Consider the following 17,883-nt stretch of genomic DNA (forward strand, 5'->3'; position numbering starts at 1 on the left):
ACCTGGGTGGAGGAAGCCAGGAGTTGTTTGTAGAATGTTCTCCTGTACAGCTCCAGCCTGGGCCCTTCTCCCTTGAGCAATCCTGCAAGTTTGACACCAGCTGAGATCTGGTCATCTGTCTGGTTTTTTGTTTGTTTGTTTGTTTTTGCAAGTCTCTAAGCCATCAGACATTCTGACTTCAGTATCGAGAAAGAGAGAGAGAGAGAGGGAGAGGGAGAGGGAGAGGGAGAGGGAGAGGGAGAGGGAGAGGGAGAGGGAGAGGGAGAGGGAGAGGGAGAGGGAGAGAGAGAGAGAGAGAGAGACTCAGAAGGCTGCTGGCTGAAACTCTGTAGTGTCTTTACCATAAAAGCCATGTAATGCGGTCAAACAATCTGAACAATTTAGATTGACTTAGGTTGATCTGAAAGAAAGCAATTAATTCTCACTGATGTCTCCCTCTGTTTTGTAGAAGAATCCCATTGTGTGCTGAGACTGTCCTGTGTTCATGTTCCCAGTAACATACATGTTTCCAAAATTCATTTTAAGATGTGTATCATTTGGGGGCAGGGCCTCTCGGGGGTTAATGGTGCTTACTGCAGAGGAGCTGGGTTCAATCCCCAGTACCACAGTATCAAATGCACACATACATATGCATAAGGAAAAAGGAATTTTTAAAAAATGTTAAGTGCAGCATTAGAAATTTGCATTCTCATAAAACCAATCTACCCACACACACTTGTCCTGTGTTATGGTAGTACTACCATATTTCCAAATCTTGGGCAGGTGCTATTGAGTGAAGGGAGGAGGGACTCAGATGTTTTCCCAAGGGGAACTCCAGGGAAAGACCTTAGGGGGTTCAGGGGAGAGGCAGGCAGAAATGTATAAGGACAAAGGAAGGTGACTGTACTCCAAGCCTTGGAATGTCCACAGCCACAGTGATATTCTACTCGAAGAGCCTTTCCCATGGAATGGGTGTCTCAGGGTCAAAGGGAAAAACAGAAACTTTGGGAAGAAAACAAGGAGAGAATGAGAACTGATAGGGAGCTCTTTGGTTAAATGATCACCCTGCTGAGATGGGGAGGGGCACAACCTGCAGACTGTCACCAAAGAAAAGAAATGGCTCCACTCCAGGCTGTGGAGAGCAGACACTCTTCCTTGAACTTCTAGGGCACCTGCAGCAATACAGTTGTTTCCTAGAGGGTGGTCCAGGGAGGGCAGGGCCACTTCTGCGCATAGTGACGGTTCCTGAGGGATGCTCTTCCCCTGCCACTGCTGAGTTTTGTTTTACCTTAATGATGTAACAGTGAAAAGGAAATCTGTTTTAACCAGCAGGCCAAGGGATCATTTACAGACTAAGAGCTGGAAGAATTGAACCAAAAGAGAAATAGGAAGGATTAACCCAAGTTTCTGGTTGTTCCTTTGCTCGACAAAAGTCTTTTTGGCAAAGATTAAATGATACCAAATAGCTATCAGATTGATGCTGACAAGACCATCCAGCTTGTTTGACTAAACACTTCCACCTTCTCTTCCAACTGTCTAAACAGGATTTTCCCACTTAGCACCCTATCAATCCAACTGGGATTAAGCCACATTATGAGAGCCTGTATATCAAATATTAATATTTGTATAGTTATTAAAGTATTTGATAATTCCTCTCTGCGAACTTAAATGTGACATGCCATTGATGGTATTTGAAAAAAAGCATAAATAAGAAATTATTCATCTGGCCCTTGGTGTTTGTTGGAATGGCTCATAAGATGGCATATTTTAAGTGGTAAGGCTAACAAGGAAGGAAGGGCACTTCCGAAGCACACCGCATGGAAGCAAAACCTTTTCCATTGCTCAGTGGTTTTCACACCACATTATCCAAGGACTTTTTCCCCCAAACAAAATGTTGAATAGCCGCCAAACAGACAACACTAGAGGTGTGGGGGAAGGGAAGCCTGGGCTCCTGTCACCTCAGCCCTCTGACTGCTCATGTTCCTTTGAAAGCACCAGTGCTCTGGAAAGCTAAAAAACAAGAATATAAGGTTTGTTTGTTTGTTTGTTTGTTTGTTTGTTTGTTTGTTTGTTTGTTTTAAAAATGCACATAAGCTGCTGGGGAGGTAACACAGTTGTTACGGTGATTGCATAAAGACCTGAGTTCACACCCCAGAACCCTATACAAACAAACTGATGTGCTTAACCTCATTGCTAGGAAGGTTTGGGTAAGCAGATCCTGGGAACTCACTGGCCAGCAAGCCAAGGCCAATGAAAACCCTTATTGGTGAGCGGTGCCTGAGGAAGACACCCAAGGTCATCCTATAACCTCTGCACATAAGTGCCCCCATACAGAAGAACATGTATAATACACATACACACACACACACACACACACAGAGAGAGAGAGAGAGAGAGAGAGAGAGAGAGAGTAGATAAAGGCACTCTTCAAGGTGGTCCATGTGTAAGTACGTCCAGCCTGGCTCTTATCTTTACCTTTTATAGTTTCAAGCCTTAACTTTTGGCATTCTGTACCAGTGATATATACCATGGGTACAATTATTATTCGCCCACAGTACACAGATAGGTGAGTAGATTCTTTCAAAACTTAAAATATTTTGTTGGTAGTGGGGTTTTTTTTTTGGGGGGGGGGAGACATCTGTTTGTTGTTGCTTTATACTAACAAAGCAGAAAAAGGGTCAATGAGCATGCTAGCCAAAAAGACCATATGACCTGGATGAAATATTTAGATAAATATTCCATCAGACAGCGTGATTTTACTAAGTGATTCTTAAATTAGTATTAGGCTTTAGAACAGCAGTTTTCAACCTGTGGATCTCGACCCTTTTGAGGAGTCAAACGACTCTTTCATAGGGGCCACATATCAAATAGTCTCATTATGATTTTATAACAGCCAAAAAATTACAGTTATGAAGTAGCAACAAAAATAACTTTATGGTTGGGGGGGGTGTCACCAGAACATAAGGAACTGTATTAAGGGGGTGCAGGGTTAGAAAGGTTGAGAACCACTGATCTAGAAAATACTTTATCTCAAACGCTTGCTTTCTTTTTATCTGAGAACACCAAGATCTTAAGTGTTGAAGGCTATCACAAAATCATGTTGAGAGTTCCAAACCAGAACACAGGTACCTTGCTTGAGAGACATAGGCTTGTCCCTGTCCCACTACTTCATGTCCTGTATCGTAGACAAATCTTCACAGCTTGAAAACTGGCTGTTCACTGAAATCAGTTTATTTCTACATTTCCATCATAATTAGGAAAACCAGGTTGTGTCGGTTTGAAGATGATTAGGGGAACCCTTAAATACCACCTGCCAAAGAAGTTTAGGGTTCAGTGTACCACAGAGGTCACAGTTGCAAGACACACAAAGCAACTAGTATCTTTGTAAAGCCAAGTCAGAATAGCTTTACACACAGACAAGCCTAGCAAACTCGCAGTTGAGGTGTCTAAAGTTCCAAGAAGCAATCCTAATAGACTCACCCTTTCCACCCTTCAGGAGCAACTTTGCCACCTGAACCCAGGAGCAAAGATCAGAATGAGACAATTTCAGAAGCATTAAATCTTGCTAAATCCAAAGGGCTGTGATTTGGGCCTGCAATGCATATGAATAATTAAAAAAAAAAAAGGCCCGTGTGGTTTGTATTTAGCATGAGTGTTTATTTATATACCGCATACATTCTCAAATGACATAATTGGACACTTTACAAGTCACATGTTTTTAAACATTGGAATGTTCTGCCTTAACTAAATTGGAATTGTTCAAGGCCTTTTGGGGGGGGGGGGCTTTCCAGAGAAATAGTAAAGAGGAATTTGCTTAGGAACAAAATTATTACACTAATTTCCATCCTGTTTTTTGCCAGTTTTGTTTCTGCCAGAAAATATTTCGTTCCTGTAATGATAGTTGTTGTACTCTTAATTGATACGAAATTATATTGTGCGCATATCAATATTTGTAAATGCAAATAGTTCTGGAGAAGCTACCAGAAGCTCAAATAGGAGAGGTAGAGATGCAGAGAGTCAGTGGGTAGTGTTACCAAGCTCATGATGTGGACAGTAAGCTATATGAGTCTCGAACTGGGGACTTACATGTCCTTTAGTGAAATTCTACAAGTCAACCACTTGTCTTTGTAGGAACATCTGGAGACCTTGTGTCAGGGAAAATGCTTTCTATTCAGTTCAGATTATATCATCCAGGATGGCCTTGATTGTTAAAGTATATAATATAGGTGTAGGGATAGAGTGATAGGCTGGTATAGGCAACACCCTAGGGTAGATTCTAAGTACCACAAAAAGTTATGTATTTAAAGTTTCTTTAGAGCACAGCTGAAAGGAAAAAAAGAATTTATCTTTATATATTACATAGTACTTGTTCAACGTACTTGACACCACTGGTGTTAGGGATGAAATAAATTTGAAAATTGTTAAGTTTGTTACCAACCACGAACTGTTGACATCTATGGACAGATGCATTCCTAGACTGCAATTGCACCCTAGCCGGGATGCAAACATGCATACCAACCCCATGAATACCCTGTGCGATGAGTTTTTGTTCTTTCTTTATCAGCATTGGTGAAGGATAATCTTCAGGGCATAGAATGCACACATTGCATTGTAAAATTGCAACACTGTGACCTTCTGGAAATGTGTGCAGGTATGTAGCCATCACCACAGTCCAGCTTCTAGAACATTCCCAGGATTCTAAATTCCTCTTATATAGAGTGAACCCCTGATCTTACCTCAACCTCAAGTCATCGTTTTTTTGTCAGAGTTAGGTTTAGAGTCTGTCTCTATAGACAGAGGCCTTCCTGGGCATTGTGTATGAGTGGAGTCAGCCAAGCAGTCTTTTGTTTAGCATATTGTCCTTGTGTGACTTTCTGTGGCCATAAGCATCAACCAAAAAAAAAAAAAAAAACGTGGGGAAGAACAGAGCATATTTGCTTTACAGGTTCTAGTCTGTCATGGAGGAAAGCAGGAACTTGGAGGTGAAAAGTGAAGGAGAGACTCATAAAAGAACACTGCTGACTGGCTTGCTTCCCCTGACTTCCTCAGCTGTTTCTTACACAGCCCAGACACAGCTGCCTAGGAATGGCACCACCCACAGTGAGTTGGGTGCTCACACATTAATCAACAATAAAGAAATTGCCCCCGACAGGCCCACAGGCCAATGTAATAGAGGCAACATCTCAGGTGAGATTTCCTCTGTCTAGGTTTGTGTTAAGTTGACCAAAACAAACAAACAAACAAACAAACAACTATTCCACACATGCTTTTGAGAACCTGGTGTTGGTCTGGGTTTCTTTTCTATAAGGAATCTAATGCATGCTTGTGAGTGAGCATGTGTCTTCATTTCTCTCAGGGAGATTCCTATAGCAAAATGGTGGGGGTTGCTGGTGAATGTGTGTAACCTTTTCAACAAGTACCAAGCTGTAAAACAAGGGAGCAATCTCACTTTGCCTTCTTTGCCACAACTCCTGCCTGCGTTGTGTCCTCTGCTTCCCTTGCTCTGTGTGTTCCCTGTCCCTCTGGTTACTGCCACCTTAGTGGTTGTGTGGTGTTGTCTCTCTGGGTTTGATTTGCGTGAGTGCACACACACACACACACACACACACACACACACACACACACACACACGGCTAAGGAGACTGAGCTTCTCCTGTGATTTGCCTTTGTTCTTCTTTACACAAACGTCTATTCTAGTCTGTTACCAGTCATTAAAACTGTGCTAATTGCCATATTGCTGAGTTGAATACAATTTGGATTTTTTTAATCATTAATTGCCCCTTTACCTAGTCATGACTTGTGACCCTGTTCTTTGGTCTTCCGTTGTTTTTAAATTTCTGAGCCATCAGTTAGTTGACAATGCACGTATATTTCACACGCACAACACACACAAACTTGACTTTTAAAATGACCTCAGGGCTGCCCAGACGCCTCAGCAGGTAAAGGTGCCTGCTTGACCTGCGGTCCCCATTTGTGGAAGGAGAGAACCAACTCCTTCAAACTGTCTGATCTCCACACGTGTGCCACAGCGCATGCGCGCCCAGGAACACACAGAGAATAAAAATAGAAACATAATTTTAAAACTAGAAATATGCGAACTCCTAAAGATCACTTTTGCCTGATGTTTTACAAAGCAAATCCTATAAAAGCAACAGGTTTTTAAAAAATTGATGGGGATTTTGGTTGTTTGTTGTTGTACAGCTGGGTACAGTGGCTCACACCTTTAATCCCAGCACTCAGAAAGCAGTGGCTTGCAGATCTCTGTGAGTTCGAGACCAGCCTGGTCTAAATAGTGAGTTCCAGGGCAGGTAGCCAGAGCTACAATAAATATCAAGACCCTGTCTTGAAAACAAAATAAGAAAGAAAAATGTTGTATCCATAATAAAAAGCTTCTTTTCACAAGAATAATTCCAAAGTGCCTGGAATGCTAACACTTTAGGCTGTGTTGATTTTGTCTCTTTAATCCTTATTTTGTGCATCAGAAGGGCTGCTTTAAAAAGCATTTTGAAAGGAAGGCAAGCATCAGAGTAGAACATGGACAAAGAACTAATCACCACAGGAAAGCTGAAGGAAACGTGAAGAAGACATTACAATCCACGGTAATTAATATTTTTAAGTAAGATAGATTTGAATTTTAGGTACTTTGTCCTTCTACAAATGTGTTTGGGTACCTTTACAAAAGAAAAATATGTATTAAAAAAAACTATAATTGATCGCAAATGGGTAGTTCTCAAGTGTACCTGAGAGTAAGCAGAAAACAAATTGTATGCCTTGGTTATAAAGAATACTTTGGAACACAAAGAAAAGATTTAAATAGAAACATATAAGTCTGAATGTAAATCAATAGCAGTGTCCCCTAGCTCCAGTAAATAGCGTGGGGGAGGGGTAACTTTTTAGCCTTACCTGGAAGGATGCCAGCGATATACACTTGAGAATATTTTAAGGTAATTAGCATTTTTGTCTCTCTGTCAGTTAAAGTAGGCTTTTGCCTGCTACTAATTTTCTTTGGGTTACTGAAACCATTGTATGAATGAAGAGCTTTTAAAGGCCATTTATATTGTGCAAACAGAGGTGCAAATTAGCGAGGGCATGTTCGTAAGAAAAGAGGGCTCATGAGAGCTTAGGAACCCAGAACTTGTTTCTATTTTAGATGGATAGAAAACACATCAATCTTGCTTTTAGAATATTTTCAATTAAAATGAACAGCACACAGCACACCGAGAGCCAGCAAAAGCTAGTCCGTATGGGTTTTGAATAATTCTGCCACACCATCTTGCCATTGAAACTGATATACATATAATAGGGCCGAAATATAATCCGAAATCCCAGAGGACCAAGATCCCCGAGCTGCCGAAGAAGTTGTAAAAGGCAAGAAATACAAACCTAGGCCATCTGTTTCAGTTTTCAACAGGCAACCTTTAGCACAGAGGACTTGGAAGAGGGTGCAGTTTAAAACCTGAATTGGGACGCAAAGCAGTGGGTAGACTCGCAACATATCATTAACTCCTACGCTCCTCAATATTCAATGTGGCTGCAAGCCTAGCTCCCCGTGTTCAAAACAAAGGCCACGTCAGCTGCAGGAGCTGAGCTCCCTTCTCCCCACCAGAGACAGTAAATGGCAAATAGGGTTTTCTCCCAGCCCCAGGCAGAGCCTCCTGTCTAATTGGAGAAAGCAAAGTGAGGTGGCCACTCTGCATTGCACGTGCTGGAAGAATCTAATTGCAGTTTGCAGAGACAACTACACACATCAGTTTAATTTACTCCTGTTCTGGCCACTATTTCGTGTGTGTGTGTGTGTATGTGTGTGTGTGCATGAATGCGTGTTAACATAATTCTGGCATCTGTACCTGTGTATCCACATGTGTGTTCGTGCATGTGGAGACCAGACGTCAACGTTAGTGTTGTTCCTAAAGACCATGCACTCTGTTCCTGTTCGTAGGCTTTTGTTCTGGTTTGCTTTGCTTGTTTAGTTTAGTTTCCATTGTTGTTTTGCCTGTATGTATGTCTATATGAGGATGTTGAATCTCCTAAAGCTGGAGTTATAGACATTGCGAGATGCCATGTGGGTGCTGAGATATGAATTCAGGTCCTCTGGAAGACCAGTCTATGCTTCTAACCGCTGAGCCATCTCTCTAAGGCCCCATTTTTATTTTTTAAGATTTATTTTTATGTAAGTGCATGTGTAAATATGACATGTGTGTGCCAGTGCCCACTGAAGCCAGAAGAGGGCATGAAATCCTCTGGAGCCAAGGTATGGGCAGTTGTAAGCCAGACAAATGAGTGCTGGAAACCAAACTTGAGTCCCCTAGAAGGTCAGCAAGTGCTCTTAACTGCTGAGCCATCTCTCCAGCCACTTTCTACCTTGTCCTTTAGAGAGACAGGTCTCTCCCCAGGGTCTGGTTGATTAGACAGATTGAGCAGCGAGCCACAGAGATCTGCCTGTTTCTGATTCACCAGCCCTGAATCACAGGCATGTTTACTACCACTCCTGGTAGTCTTCAACAGTTCTGAGGATCAAGGTCTTCATGCTTTTGTGGCAAACGCTCTGCTAGCCAAGCCGCATCTCCAGCCTCAGATGTGATTTTCGATAGCTACTTATAAAGACACCTGACAAGCCATTGTCTCCAAAGCTGCCTTTACTTTAGGATCATAGCCAAAGAGGCACCCAGCATTCCCAGTGTTTACAGAATAGAAATGCAAACTGGAACGATGAAGAGTAGAAAAGGCAAAGAGTTGGTCTCAAAGCACACTGCTCCTAAGCTCTCCCGGGAACCTCATGCTGAACTCCTGCACCGCATCAGAGTTCCAATCTTTTAAAGTCCTGACATGAAACCTCTATAACTATCAAAATCAAAATGCCATTTAAAGAAAGCCAAAGGAAGGGTCTAGAGATCTACAGTGAGTCCTCTGTCCCCTGTCTCGAGCTCTTTGTGGAAGCTAGCTTCAGGATGACAGGATGCTGGGCCACGCTTGGAGTTTGTCTGTTATAACTTTTAACACTTTCGTTGAGGGAGGCACATAGGCACCTATCTGTGATGTCTGTTGCTATGGAACAGTTTGTACTTAATCATATTACAGCATCCTGTCTGGGATGAAAATAATTTATAGAATATTCTACAGCTATTGGAGAAGCATTGTTTAGTCCCTTTCCAAATCGGATATGTCATGAAGTCTCAGCATCCTACTGTCCCATCCCTTCTTACATAAGCAAACGATAGCATTTGAGACGCCCGTCACTAATATTTCCACGGCAGATTTCACCTCTGTGTCACATGTCTCACTTCTCTTCAAGATCTGTCATCATCTCCATAAGTGTCCTTTTGGTAAGTTGTATAGTGTCCCTTCCTGGTGAATAATTTTGACACCATGGTTATACTGTGAACTCTTCGTGTTTGTGAGTCCAGCTCTGTGTGAACTGGGAAGAGGGGGCCTTCTGTTTGTCACAACCTTGGCTCTTCCAGACAGATGCCACCGTTTAGATGCACTCTGACCATGACCACTTTGGCATTTCCCCTTATATTAAGTATGAAATGTGTGCTGCTATTCGTTTCTGGCTTAATTGCTTGTTGAGGTTCTCTGGTGCTCCAATAGCCACGGAGAAAGAGGTAGGAAGTCATAGTCAGAATATAGAGTATGGGTTCACAGAGCTAGACACCTCTATTGATGAACTACATGACCTGGGAAGGCTCTTTCATATCTCCTGGCCTGGTGCTTTATCTATGATATTGCAATGATAATAGTACCTACCTTGTACAGTTGAGACAGGAAGTTAGTGAGGGGTCTCCATGAAGCACTTCAAATTGTGCGTGGTCTGTAGTAGATATGCAGTAAGTGCTGGTTTATTGCACTGCTTCACATTATAATCACATATATATGTATGTATATATATATATGTGTATATGTGCATATATATGTATGTATATATATATATATACATACATATAATTCTTGTCTTTTATAATGAATATACCACCACTTTCTTAACTCAAGACATAGAGTTGTGCACTGGGCCAGCATAGAAGGATGTCTGAAAATTGTATGGGAACAGGAGAATTCCCTGTGTCCAACAAATGGTGCTAAGACTGTAACTAATAACTAAGCTACTTCTGTGAGGGTGCTGTGGCCTTTAATAGGGAATAACTATGATCCTCTTTTGTCTACCATCCCTCTAAAAGCTACAGTTTGGTTCTAGATGATCCAGATGTAGCCTGGGGCTGGGGAGATAACTCAGTAAAGTACCTGCTTTATAAGCCTAAGGTCCTGAGCTTAGCCCTCAGATTTAAAGACTAAGAAAGCTTGACATGATGGTTTATATTTATAGTCCCAGCCCTTGGGAGAGGGAGACAGGCAGACCCATATGCTTGCTGGCCAAACATCCTAGCCAACTTCCTGAGCTCCAGTCCAATGAGAGATCAGGTCTTCGGGGAGCGGGGTGGGGGGAGGATAAATTCCTTGGAACTACATCTTTTAGGCTCCACACAGGTGTGTGTATACAAACATATATGTACACTCATTCATGTATGTTCACAGACAGACAGTGTAACTGTTTCTATATTAACGAAGGTAAAGCTGTGCATTCTCCTTGCCTATATTCTCCATACATCATCAAATCCAAAAAGAGGCCTAAGACAATTCTGATGACGGACCCAACGTATGAAAGGCTTCACCAGTATACCAGGTCTCATACATGTAAACATACGGAAAGAGGAGAAGAGCCCACTTTGCACATTGTAACAGATGCCTGAGCTGAACCAACCCAGACCTGGCTCTGACTGTCAGATGTGATGTTTATCCAGCAAAGCCCCTATGAGTTCATCCAAAACATACCTTGGTACAGTAGAGTCAGTGTGGCTAAAACTAAACAGGACTTTTGCAACCGTTGTTCTTTAAATATTATTTTAAAAAAAAATTTCATCTCTATACTACCTCTAGTATGGTCAAAATCCCCTGTAAATATTATCTAATTTATTCGCGTAACATCCCTAAGAGATAGGATGCATTCATCTTTGTTATTAGCATCTGGCATGAGCAGATTCACATTTACTTTGCTGAAAATCACCAGGAATAAATCTCATGGAGACACTAATGGAAAATATAATAGGAGATAAATACAGGTATGCTTGCAAATGAAGATATTTTCCCTCCTTTGAAATCTGTTGACTAAAAGGATAAAAAGTGGAACAACTTATGGTGATTGAATAGTAATAAAAAAAAGCATTTAATCTAAATCTCTCTTTCCTGTGATTACAGCATGCTAAATATTACTCAATACTAGGGAGTCTGTTGATGAGCTATGTAAATGTTTTCCAATAAAATTAAATAGATTAGATTTAGAAAGAGAATGCTAATGTTTCAATGGCTTTTAAGGAATTTTCCTTTCAAACTTTGCAGAGAAATATTTAAGACAAGGCCAGAGTCCCTGCCGTAGTCCTAAAGGAATGAATACCATCATTTCCATGGGTTGAGAAAAGACAGAAGCCACCAAGATGTCCGAGACATCTGTGTCGCCCACGATGCTTTGTTGCTAATTCTCTTCGTGTCTTCTGCCCACACTTTGTTTTGGTTGTCAAAGTTCGTTACTGAGACAAGACTAAGATCACCCTGCTTTGACAGTCGAAGATTGACTCAGCGTGACACACCATGAGGTGAGTCTAATTGCTGTTAATATTAGAAGGACGGATAATCATAGCAAAGAAGATGGGTAATAGGAAAGAAATAAGCATGTGGAGCTTGATCACCAAGGAAAGACAGTTTGATGAGAGGAACCATTAGCCTGAAAGGAGACTGTGCCTTGCTTCTAATATAGAGATTGGAGGTGCGACTATATTCGTGCTAGATTGAGTGGAAACAGTATCTCTGGCTCATTTATAGACTTAAAAATATACTATATGTGAAGAACCAAATCCCCCTGTGGTCCTTGATAACAGCAAGCAAAGTGCCGTGCTGCTAATATAATATAATATAAATAATTTATTAATTAGTATTAATTAGTAAATACATATATAGCACTGTATCTGGCTGGGTGGGCAAAGGGAAGCCTTCCTCTCCTTCAGGCAGTGTTAACAAATACAAGGATCAATGTTAACATGAACTGTATTGGGTGAAGATAATACTCCCGACTGGACATTTTTGCTTTTCTTTTTCTATTTCTCACTATATGGCTTTAATTTCCCAATCCTCCTGCCTCTATCTCCTGAACACAGGGATTATGGGTGTGCACCGCAACAAGAGGCATCTAGACCACAACTTCTCAAACTCCAGTGTGCCGGGGACTCTCCAGGTCCTGAAAGAGTTCTAGGCTCTGGTTCAGCATGTTGTGTCATGGAGTCTGACAGCCTATATTCAAGAAACTCCCAGACAATTTCCCAGCTGCTGGTTCAGAATAGTTTGGGGGAGGGGGGACCCTCAGTCTCTCTACTGTTGGGATTATACCTCTATAGCACCATATCTGGCTAAAATGTCAGCTTGAATCACTGGCAAGGTGGAGGCTAGAACAGGGGACTGTGGAGAGGCAGACACCCTGGTTTCTATTGGAACTTCATTGTTTCCTTTAGGTTCCTTCCTACCATTATGGTTACGTGATGGCTACAGAAAACATGGGAATAGTCAGTCTATTCAAAAGAAAGATAAGTAAACAAATGAAAACACAAAAACAAAAAACCCTCTTCCCCATACCATCTTATGTGTGATCACTCTCGCAGTCTGAGCTTCGAAGAGAATACACAATGACCACACAGCACGTGTTCCTCCTGCATTCTGTCTGGCCCCAACTCACACTCAGTTACTGATGGTTCCATGCTGGCAAGGTCGTCTAACATCCTTCAGCAGGAAGTGTGGTGGTCTGGACTCTTGAACACATTAATCATAATCAAACTTCAGAGAGCCAGAGGGGTGGAGGGACACTGAGTCCCTCTTGATAATAAAAAATTCATTTTTTATTGGGGGAGTCTTTACAAGAGGAAAATGAGCTTGAGAAACTTGACTGCACACTAAAGACTCTAGATTTGGGGTGATTACAGATGATCATTTATTTTCATTTGTCCGGTTACATGTGTGGGAAAAGCATAAACATGAAACATGTAAGTTCCGCCCAACTATGACAAGAAAGTAATTCATAGCTGTGAGGACAGTATGTGCATTACATACTTAAATGTATGCAACTTAAAGATATCGACTTACCTTTCTCTAGATCTCTATATATCATGTACTTGTCCTTCTTTGAATATGCTACAGCTATAGATCATCGCTATACATATAGTCATGGTAGTCATTAATTAACTACTAACATGGTATTTGTTTATTTACCTATTTATGTTTTTCAAGATATAGCTACTTGTAGACAAGGCTGTCCCTAAACTGACTATGTAATCATGCAGCTGTGATCTTCTACCTCCATGTCCTGAGTCCGGAGTTTACAGGTTTGCAGCCTCATACCCTGTTTATGGGGTGCTGGTGATCAGACTCAGGGTCTCCGGTGCACGAGGCAAGCGCTGTACTGACCCCTCAGTTCTGTATAACTCAGGGGATTTCCTTGGTCTACTTCACAACAGCAAAGTAGCTTCTAATGTTTAATTTAAAAAATATTTCAGCCGGGCGTGGTGGCACACGCCTTTAATCCCAGCACTCGGGAGGCAGAGGCAGGCGGATTTCTGAGTTCGAGGCCAGCCTGGTCTACAAAGTGAGTGCCAGGACAGCCAGGGCTACACAGAGAAACCCTGTCTCAAAAACCCAAAAAAAAAAAAAATATTTCCTCTTTCCAATACCTACTGGAAAGCAAACATGTTTCAGATTCGACTTAAGAAGAGCTCCCCTCCTACTACACCTCTCCCGTTCTCCGGTTAGCAGAAACAGCTAAGGAACAGAAGCTGGAACAGGAGGGCTGATGTCCCAGGCATCAATGCCCCCATCGATAAAAGACCTTGTGGAGGCTGGCAGGAACCACATACACTCAGGGGTAGATGAGGAGCTCTTAGAATCACTTAAACAACCGCCCCCATGCCCTGTAAAGCCCAGAAGCTGTAGCAGAGCCAGAGAAACCTCATTGCTGGCCTGGGGAGTCAGTCACCAAGGAAGAGAAACTGGGCCTTGGAATGGGCACAGCTGAAGGAAAGGCCACAGCACCGCCGTGGGTCACATGTTCATTGGGTTGAATAAATACTGTTTGCTTGGAAAGCGGACCCTGCCTACATTTTCTTAGACGATGGCTCGGTATAAGTGAATGAACATAAAAATTGGTTAAAAATAGATACAAACCTTTGAAGCCCTGAAAGATGTAACGGACATAAATACAAAAGTGTTTGTGAGATAATTTCCACATGCTTGGGGATCAAAAGCCATCTTAATTTTCTAGCATTTCTATAAAAACAAATTACACCGTAGACTGTGTGATGGTTTATCTTCATCATCAGCTTGACTGGATGTAGTCGCCATGGAAACACATCTCTGGGTGTGTCCATGAGCATGCTTTCGGAAAGATTTTTACTGGGAAAGGGAAGAGTCTCTCTGAATGTCGATGACAACAACATCCTATGGGCTGGGGTCCTGGGCTGAACAAAAAGAAGACCATAAGGTGGGACCCTGCATTCCTGAATCTGCAGTCTGACAGGCCATGCCAAGTGACAGCTCCTTCAACCATCCTCTGTCAGGATGGGCTGTGTCACTTCACACTGAGAGTCGGAATGAACCTTTACCTCCCTGAGTTGTTCCATGTCGGGTATTTGGGTCACAACAAGGAAAGGGGGAACTAGCACAGGCTGGGTAGCTTAAACAATGGAAATCAATTTCTTCATAGTTTTCCTGGAAGCTAGGAATGCTAAGAGCAAGCTGTTCTCCCTGAAGACTCTCCCCAGGGCTTGTAGACTATCTCACGGTAGTCTCAGACAGGGTCATCTGCTTTGCCCGTCAACCGGTCCAAATCTAACCTCTCCTGGAAACCCTCATGAGTACATCCTGTGTAAAAACCATCCTTCTGGGCACCCCACGGCCCTGTCTAGTCAAGGCATTAAACATAACCATCCCAGGCTTCAACATGTGAACAGGGAGCAGGGGACAGGTCAGGCAACAGTGTAGTCCTCCCTCAAGAACCCCTGAAGATGAACACACAGTAACAATAGCAACATGATATTAAGCTCATGGGAATATGACTACCATGGAAAAGAGCTACCAAAAAAAAAAAAAAAACAAATGCCAGAGAGTTAGCAGTCGGAAGTGGTCTAACACAAATACACTTTGGATGCGTAAAGAATATTCAACGAAGATGTGAGAGCATATGGAGGCTGTAGGACAGGCTGGAAGAGAAACAAGGTCTAGAAATGAAAACGCACTCCTGAAAGTCTCAAGGCGTAGGGAGAACAGTGTGCCTGATGCAAGAGAGAGACATAGTAGGAGAAATCACCCATTGGAAGGAGAGAGGAGATGAAGGAAGAGTGAGGATGTAGCTCACACGTGAGGAAGGCAGACTGAGAAGGCTAAAGGCCACCCCAGTAGTAGAAAAGGAAAGGTAGGTGCTATTCAAAAAGAAACCCAATGATAGTCTTTTTCTATAACAGAATACAAGAATCTAAAGCTTGGATGAACACAATGACCTTGGAACCAGAGAGCCGGCTCAGTGTGTAGAGGTGCTGGCCACCAAGCATGAATGATTGCCTGAGTCCATCCCTGAGACCCATGTGGTGGATGGAGCGAACCAACTCTGGAAAGCTATCTTCTGGCCTCCACTGTGAGCCACGATACGGTGCGTGCATGCTCACACATACAAAGTATATACAATTTGAAAAATTTTTTTAAACAGATAAGATACTCTTATTATAAAACAAGAACAACAAAAAGAAGTAAATATCTGGTGTTCTGTTTGGGGCTTTCAACAATCCTGGGGCTGGTGAAATGGTACCTAACCAACAAAGCTGACAGCCTGAGTTTAATCCCTGGGACCCAGAGAATAGACTTCCATAAGCTGTCCTTTGAACTCTAGATGTGTGTTGTGGCACACGTATGTTGCCCACACACAAATTTTAAAAGTTATACACATATATACATATACATACATATATGTACATATATATGTATGTGTATATATGTGTGTGTGTATATACACACACACACACACACACACTCCTTCCTCCTTTTCCTCCTTTTTTTGAGACAGGGTCTCACTATGTAGCCCCAGCTGACCTGGAATTCACTGTGAAGACCAGGCTGGCCTTGAACTCATAGAGATCCCCTTGAGTCAGCCTCCCTAAAGGCATGCACCACCACACCTGGCTGAAACCTTAGCGATCTCTCCATCTCAGTGTATACAAGATCAAATGGTAAGATGTTCAGTGTCACATCTTACCTGGTAACTTACAATGCCGGCTTTATAAGTCATTCTCCTGTGCCTCGTGGCTATTCCTGAGAATAGGATATTCGCCCCAGCTTGTGGCAGATTTTGCTACAGTACTACATTCTGAGAGTACTTTATGAAGTGCTTTTACATACATCCTGTCGTCTTCTAATTTCCTCCTCTCGGTAATGTAAATGAAAAATGCATTTGCAGCATCCTTCACTTAACTAGCATGCAAATCACCTAACGATATGCAAATGAAAAATACTGCTGGTGTCGGAAATTCCTTGCCAAGTGCCTTCTACTTCCCTTGCGGAGTGAGGAGACTTCACTCAAGTGTGCCCAGTGGATACAATCTTACAGTGGAAAATTACTGCCTCTGGGAGGACTGAGGCGCTTGAAGACAGAGCCCTCCTGTTAGAATTGCACATGCGTGTGCATGCTCACGTGTGCAGATATAGGTGTGTGGGAGTATGGGGGTGTGTTCCTGAGTGTGTAGGGAAGAGGATAACCTCAAACTCAAACGTTCTTCCTTAGGTGCTGTGCTGAATTGAATATGCTTGGCTGAGGAAGAAGCACTCTTGGGAGGTGTGGCCTTGTTGGAGTGGGCGTGGCCTTGTTGGAGTAGGTGTGGCCTTGTTGAAGGAAGTACATCAATGTAGGCTGGGCTTTGAGGTCTCTATGCTCAAGCTCTGCCCAGTGTGGAAAGAGATCTTCTCCTGGCCAACTGAGGAATCCAGTCTCCTCCTGGCTGCCTTTAGATCAAGATGTAGAACAGGAAGCTCCTCCTAGAACAGCATGTCTGCCTCGATGCTGCCATTCTTCCTACCATGATGATAGTGGACTGAGCCTCTGACACTGTAAACCAGACCCAGTTAAATGTTGCCCTTTATAAGAGTTGCCTTGGTCCTGGTGTCTCTTCACAGCAATGAACCCCTAGCTAAGACAGGCACCATCCACCTCTTTCTATCCTCCCCTCCCCAACTCTAAGGTCTCTCACTAGTTTGGATCTCAACAAGCCGGCTATGCTGATTGACCACCAGCAAACCTGTGTCGGCCTCCCTGGCACTGGGATTACAAGTGAGCCACCATGTCCAGCTTTTTGGCTTGAGCTCTGGTGCTCTCTAGCTTTCAAGACAAGTGCTTGGCTACCCAGCCCTCCCGCTGCTATTATGGATCCCATATATTTCAAACTACACATGTTGTTTTATTGTCTGAAGAAAAACCTGGTCTGAATAGTCCCGATTTAATACTTGGAGAGTGGTAGAGAGTACAGGTAGAGAGGCTCGCCACACCCTCCCTTTAAATCTAACTATGTGTGCTAGAGGTTAAGTAAGAGTGCATACTGTTCTTACAGAGGACATGAGTTCTCTTCCCAGCACTGACTGAGAGCTCACACAGTCTGTAACTCCAATTCCAAGGGATCCAAGACTGTCTTCTAGCCTCTGAGGGCAACTGCAGACACACACACATACACACACACATACACACTCAGAGAGAGAGAGAGAGAGAGATTAAAATTTCTTAATGAAATAAAACCAAAATTTGAAATAAAAGACACTTTTTAAATGTATGGTCTTTTA

This window comes from Mus caroli, chromosome 17 (assembly GCF_900094665.2).
Source record: "Mus caroli chromosome 17, CAROLI_EIJ_v1.1, whole genome shotgun sequence".
Classification (NCBI taxonomy): Eukaryota; Metazoa; Chordata; class Mammalia; order Rodentia; family Muridae; genus Mus; species Mus caroli.